Below are 9,611 nucleotides of genomic sequence, written 5' to 3' on the forward strand. Positions count from 1 at the left end.
AAATGGACAGATTCCTAGATACATATGAATTACCAAAGTTGAATGAAGAAGACCCAAAAATTCTGAACAACCCAATATCAACCAATGAAATTGAAAATGTAATTAAAAACTTATCAACTAAGAAAAGCCCGGGCCCTGATGGCTTCACTGCTGAATTCTACAAGACATTTAGAGAGGAACTGCTGCCACTACTGTTGAAACTCTTCAATGAAATTGAAAGGGAAGCAATATTCCCAAACTCATTCCTGGAAGCAAGCATCACCTTGATCCCCAAAGCAGAGAAAGACCCAACTGAAAAAGAGAACTATAGGCCAATCTCACTAATGAACAGAGATGCAAAAATCCTTAATAAGATAATGGCAAACAGAGTGCAGAAGATCATCAAGAAGATCATACACCCTGATCAAGTGGGATTCATCCCAGGGATGCAGGGATGGTTCAACATACGCAAATCAATCAATGTAATACACTATATCAATAGAGCCAAGGACAAAAACCATATGATTATCTCCATAGATGCAGAAAAAGCATTTGACAAAATCCAACATGCATTTATGATAAAAACCCTAGAAAAATTGGAATAGATGGTCTCTACCTCAAACTGATAGAAGCCATCTATGAAAAACAAACAGCCAATATCATACTAAATGGTCAAAAACTGAAATCCTTCACACTAAAATCAGGAACAAGACAAGGAGGTCCACTATCACCACTCTTGTTCAATATAATTCTGGAAACATTAGCCACGGCAATTAGACAAGAGAAAGAAATAAAAGGAATAAAGATAGGAAATGAAGAAGTCCAATTGTCATTATTTGCAGATGACATGATACTCTATATAGAAGACCCCAAGAACTCCACCAAAAGTCTTTTAGACTTAATAACCAAATTCAGTCAGGTAGCTGGTTACAAGGTCAACACACAAAAATCAGTAGCTTTCCTCTACTCCAATGACAGACTCACTGAGAGAGAAATAGGGCAAATAATTCCTTTCACAATAGCATCCAAAAAACTGAAATACCTAGGAATCATCCTAACGAAAGAAATCAAAGACCTCTTCTCTGAAAACTATGGCACTCTGAAAAGAGAGATTGAAGATGATATCAGAAAATGGACAGACATCCCCTGCTCCTGGGTAGGAAGGATTAATAGAGTGAAAATGGCCATACTTCCAAAACTGCTATATAGATTTAATGCAATTCCAATTGAGATCCCAGCAGCATACTTCATAGACCTCAAGAAAACAATCCAAATATTCATTTGGAGCAAGAAGAGATCCAGAATAGCAAAAGCAATTCTAGGTAACAGAGACATGGCAGGGGGTATCACAATCCCCAACCTGCAACTCTACTACAACGCTACTGTGATAAAAACAGCATGGTACTGGCAAAGAAACAGACCTGAGGACCAGTGGAACAGATTAGAAGATGCAGAAACAACATCAGACACACTCAGATCTCATCTTCGATAAAGGAGCCAAACACCCTCACTGGAGGAAAGATAGCCTCTTTAATAAATGGTGCTGGAAAAATTGGACTTCAACTTGCCAAAGATTAAAACTAGACCTATATCTCTCACCATGCACTAAACTAAAATCAAAATGGATTAAAGATCTAAATATTAAAATAGAAACTCTGAACCAGTTGGAACAGAGGTTAGGTAAAACCCTTGAAGACTTTGGTGTAGGAAAAGATTTTATGAACAAAACCTCAGTTGCCCATGAACTAGCACAAACAATTAACAAGTGGGATCTCTTCTTATGAAAAGGCTTCTGCACAGCAAGAGAAACCACCAGCAGTGTGAAGAGACAACCCACAATGTGGGAAAACATCTTCACCTGCTCTTCCTCAGACAAAGGTCTACTATCTCGAATCTATAAAGAACTTAAAAAGATCAGACCTCCCAAATTTAAAGACCCAGTCCGAAAATGGGCATCTGAAATGAACAGACATTTCTCAGACAAGAAAGTAGAAATAGCAAATAAGCACATGAAAAAATGTTCAACATCACTGGTCTTTCGAGAGATGCAAATGAAAATAATGCTGAGATTCCACTTCACTCTAGAAAGAATGTCTGCTATCATGAAATCAACCAATAACAAATGCTGGAGGGGCTGTGGGAAAAGAGGAACCCTGCTCCACTGCTGGTGGGAGTGTAGACTGGTACAACCACTGTGGAAATCAGTATGGAGATACCTCAAAGAACTAGGACTGGAAGTCCCATTTGACCCCACTATTCCACTGCTGGGGATCTTCCCCAAAGAATTAAAAGAATCATGCTACAGTGATATATGTGTGCCCATATTCATAGCAGCACAGTTTGTGATAGCTAAAACTTGGAAACAGCCCAAACGCCCATCAACTGGAGACTGGATCAAGAAAATGTGGTTTTTTATAAAATGGAGTACTACTCAGCCATAAAAAATGAGAAATTAGAGACATTTATAGCTAAGTGGATGCACATTGAGGTGATACTCTTAAGTGAAATAAATAGGACACACATGTATAAATGCCGAATAGTTTCTCTGGTGTGAGAAACTCAAAGTGTAAATAAGGACTAAATGTATAATAAGTAATGTGAAATAGGAAGAAGAGGGGCGAAGGGGAAGGAAGTGGGAAGGCTAGGGGAAAGGATAGAAGGGAATGGGATTAATATGAGAAAATGGAAAAATAGGAACAAAATCTTTGTAAATAGGGAGGAATGGAGGGGTTGAAGAGAGGGCTGGGCAAGGGTGAAAACTAAGAACCAAGAGAGACTATGTAAAGGTGCAAATTTCCAATAATGAATGTCATTATATTGTATACCTAAAATGTACCAATGATTAGAATGAATAATCGATAATGCAAAATAGGAAGAAAAGGTCCAAAGGGGTAGGGGTAGTGGGAGGGTCAGGGGAAAGGAAAGAAGGGAAAGGAAAAATGCTGAGAAATGGAAAAAATGGAAATAAAGTCTTTGTAAATAGGGAAGGATAGAGTGGGTGAAGGTAGGGCTAGGAATGGGGAAAAAATAAGAACCAAGATGCATCATGTAAAGGTACAATTCCCAATGAGAAATGTAATTGTGTTGTATACCTACAATGTACCAATAAAAGAATTTAATAAAAAAAAAAAATTATGGTGAGCTCGGTGTGGTGGTGCACTCCTGTAATCCCAGCACTTGAGAGGCTGAGACAGGAGGATCGCCACAAATTCGAGGGTTGCCTGGGCTACATAGTGAGCTAAAGGCCAGCTGGATATAGAGAAACCTTGTCTCAAAAAACCAAGAAAACAAACAAACAACCTATTATGGTATGTCCTCACTCATCTTATTCATGGATCTGGCACCATGTAACTTCTGGCTCTTCCCCAAAGTCAAAATGATCTTGAAAGGTAAACATTTTGAATTGATTCAGAGCATTGAGGAAGCCACAGCAATGTAATTAAAGACATTTATGAAAGAGGACATCCAGAAATGGTTCAGAAAGTGGCAAGAACAGTGGGAACTGAAGTAAACAATGTGTTTGAAGGGGGAATATTTTGAGGGAGATTAATGGCAATATGCCTTTTACTGTAATAATTTTTTTAAAGTTTAGCATTCACTGCATTTTTAAATCACATGTTATAAGTATAATGATAGATACATGTGTTTTGTTTTATTTTTTACATTTGCCTAAACCCATAGCATGTCCCACATCCAAAAGGGACCTTAAGGTGAACTGTGGACTTTGCGTGGTGTGATGTGTCCAGGTAGGCCCATCAGTTATAACAAATGCAGCATCTGGTCCGGAGCATGGTAATCGGGAAGCCCATGCATGTGTGAGGACCACAGGGATCACAGAAACTCTCAGTACCTCCTGCTCAATTTTCCTGTTAACCTAAGACCTCTCTAAAAATAAAACCTATTTTTTAAAAATCTTATGCCACATGATAGAATGAATGAGAACACAGCATCACTTCTCTATATCCCTGCTAAAGGTCCATAATCTGAATCTAATCTCGGGAAATTATCAAAGTAAAATTGAATGTCAGCCTCCAAAACAACTAGCTTGGGATTTGCAAACGTGTCACAGCACATACGTCGAGGACAGATGAGAGCCATAGTAGACTGAAGACAGAAGAAGCAAGGTCGCCTGGTGCTGTGCATGTCCTGTGTTGTCTCCTTCTTCGGTCAGAACGCAGGACTCACCCATCCGAGGCAAGTGCTCTCCCGTGGAGTGACACCCCAGCCCCACTTTCGGCTTCTGCAGATGTATGAGCAACAGGAACACAGTTGAAAGTCACCTATAAATAGTTGGTTATTAAAAACTGCACATCCCAAAATGAAAACTGCACATCCAATCTCAGAACTGCCAGTGGCAGCTTCTCCACATGTCACCTCATTGAGTTCTTTATCCCAGGGATATGAGATAGAGTTCATGAAAATGAACCATGTTTGTGATACTGCAAAGGAAGAGCAGATACAATTTTACCTTGCATTCCTTCCCTTTGGGAAATTCTTAGAAGCAATTTATACTTGTGGAAGAGATAAGGAAAGGTGAATGAAGGCAAACAAAGAAGAACTAGACCTGTGCAATTATCATTTTTATGAGCTTATGGTGATGTTTACATTAGAATATCTTGCTAGTGATGAGCCTGTTGAAGGGAAAACTTATTTTTCAGATAGTTATGGTTTTCAGGGCAGAGGAAAAGTTAAAAGGAGACAGGGTCAAATGAGGTGAGAAGATACATGTAAGTTAAAAACTTTTTTTAAAATGAAGAGACCAAGAAGAACTTCATTCATGCTGAATATTCTATTTCCCTAGCCCATCATCTATATTGTTCCACTTAAATGTGTCTGGGGCCAGGGATTTAGCTCAGTGGTTCTGCCGCCTGCCTGGCAAGTGCAAGGTCCTGAGTTCAATCCCCAGTACCAAAAAAAAAAAGTGTGTCTGTATCCCTGACCTATTTTGAACAGTCTTTGGAAGGTGCTGAGGCTGGAAGCACCCATAATGTGACAGTGTGAAGGTTTCATGCCACTGAATCATGAGCGATTTATACTTCATTTAGAATCTAGTGGGCAAGAACCCCTATATCTCTATTGTCTTCTAAGTCTTTCTTTGAAAATATAGTTTTTATGATTCTTTTCTCCAAAGTATCCTACAAAAAATTACTTCCAGAGCAAGGCATGGTGGCACTATTATCCCAGCACGTGGGAGGCTGAGGCAAGGGGATCACCACGAGCTCAAGGCTAACCTGGGCTACATTGTGAGTTTAACACCAGCCTGCACTATATATTGAGACTCTGTCTCAAAAAAATAACAAAATAAATTACTTTCTACCCTGAGCCCTTGCTACTCACAACCATCTCTGCCATTCTGTTGTGTTTAACATGATCTAAGTTCATAAAACACACAGAATCAACTGCTTTTTTTGACAATACCCAGTTGGCAAGAGGAATAAGAAAAATGAAGTATCTGAGTCACCATAAAATTTAAGGTGTGGCATATCCAAGCTCTATGTTTTAAGAAAAGAATTTCCTTTCTCCTTTGACTTAGAACATTACTTATTTAAAGAAATATGGGAGACTTCTTCGGGAAATTCAGTATTTCTGAAAGGGAACACTTTCTTATCGTAAAAGCCTCTGTACAGTGTGGAAAATAGTTTGGTAGTTCCTTTCAGAATTAAACATGGATGTGATCCAGCAATGGTATTCTTGGTGTCACACACAGTGTCCCAGAAAAATGAAGACTTCTTTTCTTGCAGGATGTTCATAGCATCTAATGGCCCAAGACTAGAAATTACCAAAATGTCCTGCAACTGGTGAATGGTTAAACAAACTGTAGTACAGCCACACCATGGAATATACCTAGCAATAAAAAGGCATGAAGACATGACACATAAAACAACATGAATGGATCTCCAGAAAGTGTTGCTGAGTGAAAAAAAAGCCAATCCCAAAAGGACACATATGACATGGTTCTTTTACGTAACACCCAAGTAAATAACTCTAGAGATGAAGAACAGATTAGTGGAACAGAACCTTCTCAACAGATCAAAGACATGTACTGTTATACTTCTAGTCTCCTGATAACTTTTACCATGAACAGCTGTAGAATTTAGTCCAGTACTTTTTCTCCAACTAGTGACAGGATCATATGGCTTTCTCCTTTTCTCTATTAAAATGATTACTTTTGGGGGTGGATCTTCCAATGCTGAACCAACACTGCCATCCCTATAATAAAACCACTTTCTACATACTGCCAGATCTGACTTCTAAGAATATGTTTTGTTAAACAAATTTCTATCTATGTTCATACTTTTTTCTTCTATTATCTTTATCCAGTTTTAGGATTAGCACAATGTCGATTTCCTAAAATGAGGGGAGAAGTGTTTCTTCTTTTTCCTGCTTTAAATGTTTGATATAATTTATCAGTTAAAATGTTTATGAGCCTGCTGTTGTCATATAGGTAGGTTTTCAAGCTGGGAATATACTTTCTTTTTTGTTGTTGTTTTTTTGGCACTGGGAACTGAACTCGGGACCTTGTGCTTGCAAGGCAGGCAGCAGAACCACTGAGCTAAATCCCCGGCCCAGGAATATACTTTCTTTAATAGGTGCTATTCAAATTTTATATTTCCTCCAGAGTTAGTTTCATTAATTTGTCTTCTAAGTTACTTCTTAGAAGTTGTCAAATTTATTTCAAAACAGATTTTTGTAAAATGTTTTCTATATCCTTTTAAATTCTGTAAAATCTGTGGTAATGTCTCCTAGATCCTGATACTGTAATTTTAAAAATGTGTAATTGATACTGTGTAATAGGAAGAAAAGGTCTAAAGGAGCAGGGAAAGTGGGAGGGGTAGGGGAAAGGAAAGAAGAGAAAAGAAAAAATATGCGAAAAGGAAAAAAATGGAAACAAAGTCTTTGCAAATAGGGAAGGGAGGGCAAGGGAAGGGGGAAAAAATAAGAACCAAGATACTCATGTAATGGTACAAGATCCCAATGATGAATGTAACTGTATTTTATACCTAAAATATACCAATAAAGGTAATGGGGAAAAAGAAAAAAAAAGAACAGATTAGTGGCTGCCTGAGGGTAGAAATGGTGGGAGGGAGAATGTGGCTATAAAGGGCTATGGGGAGAGTCTCATGCTAATGAAGAGACAATAGGGTATCGTGATTGTGGGGGTGCTGACACAAGGATATGTACGTGATAAGATTTCATTAAGATCCACACACACAAAGTGTGTATGTACCTGGTGAAACCTGAATAAATTGTATGGATTATACTTATGTCAATGTCTTGGTTTTGATTTATACTACAGTGATCACATGTTACCAGTAAGTTGTTAACATTCTGGGAGGCTGGGAGAATGGTACATTTCTTTGCAACTTCCTCTAAATCTAGAATTATTTCAACATTAAGAAGAAAAAGGTTCAAGTGTACACATTAAATCATTACATTTAATGTGATTTCTTAGCAATACCAGAGCTAGCAGGCTGGAAATTGCTAGCCGTTTAGAAAGTATAGCCACACATTTCCCGTGTATAGCCACACATTTCCCGTGTACTGCCATGGCAATACTGGCAGATATTCCTATGAATAGCATAGCATAGTTTGTGCACATTAACCAGAAAGATAAAAATGTGTTGTGTATTTAGAGCTAGGCTTAGGGTTTGAAAGACCTGATGTAGTCAGACTGGATTGGACCCTCAGCTCTGTGATCTACCTGCCATTCTCCCAAGAATATGGCATTGGCTGGAAGCAGTCTAGGGACAGGTCTTGGACCTCTGACCCCTTAGGAGACTGATCCCCTAGGAGACTGATCCTGTGTATTCATGACAGACTGTTGATTGTATCAATTCTATTACTTGTCTAGTTTCACTCTCAGAAGGTTGTTTCTCAAACACTAACAACTTTTTCCTAGGTTCCAAATATATCCCATTGCTTGCATTTTTAATACCATAAGAGCATCTTTGTATATTCTTTTTTTAAAGAAAAATTCTGATTTATGATGCTTTCAAGAAAAAAAGAAAAACTTATCTGGATGTGGTGGTACATGCCCATAATACTAGCACTCTGGGAGGCTGAGGCAGAAGGATCTCAAGTTTAAGTCCAGCCTGGGCAACTTAATGACTTAACAAGACCCTGTCTCAAAATTTTTAAAAAGGGCTCAGGATGTAGCTGAGAATAAAGGCCATGGGTTCAAACCTCATGATGAGAGAGGGAGAGGAGGGAGAGGGAGAAAGAGAAGAAGGAGAAGGAGGAGAGGAGGAGGAAGAGGGGAGGGAGGGAGGGAGGGGGAAGGGGGCTCCTGTTCCTGGCTTGGAGCCAGCTGACCATGGAGTGAAAACTCGAGCCAAAATTAACCTCTCTGCCTTTATGTTTGTTGCATGTCCAGTGTTGTGTCTTGGCGACAGGAAAATGACTAAGACAGTCATGAAGCAAGTATTCTCCATTCCTCCCTCCCCACCGCAGCTCCTGACAGCCACTTTCTGTTTCTATGGATGATGTACCTATTCCAAGTCATTCAGGTAAATGAAATCATATACTATGTGACTCTCTGTGTCAGACTTCTTTCACTGAGCATATTTCCAAAACTCATCTATGTGACAGCATGTACCAATGCCACTTTCCTTTTTATCCCTGAACAATATTCCACTGCATGTATTGTGACACAATTTGCCCATTCATGGACATTTGTGAATAGCACCACTATGCACATATGTGTACAAGTATTTGTCTCAGTACTTGTTTTGGTTTGAGGTATTTTTATTCATTCTTTGTATTAATAGGAGGACTTGTTTTCAATACTTTAAAGTCTGTATCTATGAATAGAATTGCTGGGTCATAAGTTAATTCTTTGTTTAACCTTTTTTTTTTTTTTTTTTTTTTTTTGAGGCTCTGCTTGACTGGTTTCCACAGAAATGGAGTGGTTTTACTTTCCTGTGCATGGATTTTTTTTTAAAAGAGGAAAGTTATAAATCTTTAAAAATGAAACAGGTCTTCCACCTGCTTCCTTGGATTTGGCCAACTCTAGAATTAATCAGTAGTTCTTGTCTTTGGTTGTACAGCATGGGAAGTGTCAAAGGAGAAAAGGAAGTGGAGGAAGGAAAGAGAAGAGAAGGAACAGGAAGTAGTGGTGGCACCAACCAGTCTCCACCTCTAGAAATTCTATTTATTTCTAATAAATCTGGTTGAGCCCAACCCATCCCATCTGACCATTAATGGAGTCTAGGACTGAGAACCACTGCTACTCTGTGTGAACTCAGGATAATTAATGTAACACTTTTTCCCCCTAGAGAAAAGGAACCATTAAATTTTCATGAAACTAGAACTAATTTCAATTTCTTAATTTCCTTGGCTATTTGATTCCTAGCCATGTATCTGGACCTAGAATAATGCTTGCACAGAATTGATAAAAAAATATTGGTTTAGTGTAGAATATCTAGTTTTATTTTAAACTTAATAGTAATCATATGTAATAACAATAATTTTAAATGGCATCAATATTTTTAGCTCTGGAAATCTGATTAGATATTGTTTTATGATATGCTATCTTTCTGTTATTATTGTTATGTTTATTGGATTTCCTTTCTGTATAAAATTGGTAGAAAATTATTTATTTCCTCAAATAGCCATTATTTTAAAAGTCTTCA

This window comes from Heterocephalus glaber, unplaced genomic scaffold, assembly GCF_053883595.1.
Source record: "Heterocephalus glaber isolate CG9 unplaced genomic scaffold, H.glaber_assembly_v1.0 deba00001509, whole genome shotgun sequence".
Lineage (NCBI taxonomy): Eukaryota > Metazoa > Chordata > Mammalia > Rodentia > Bathyergidae > Heterocephalus > Heterocephalus glaber.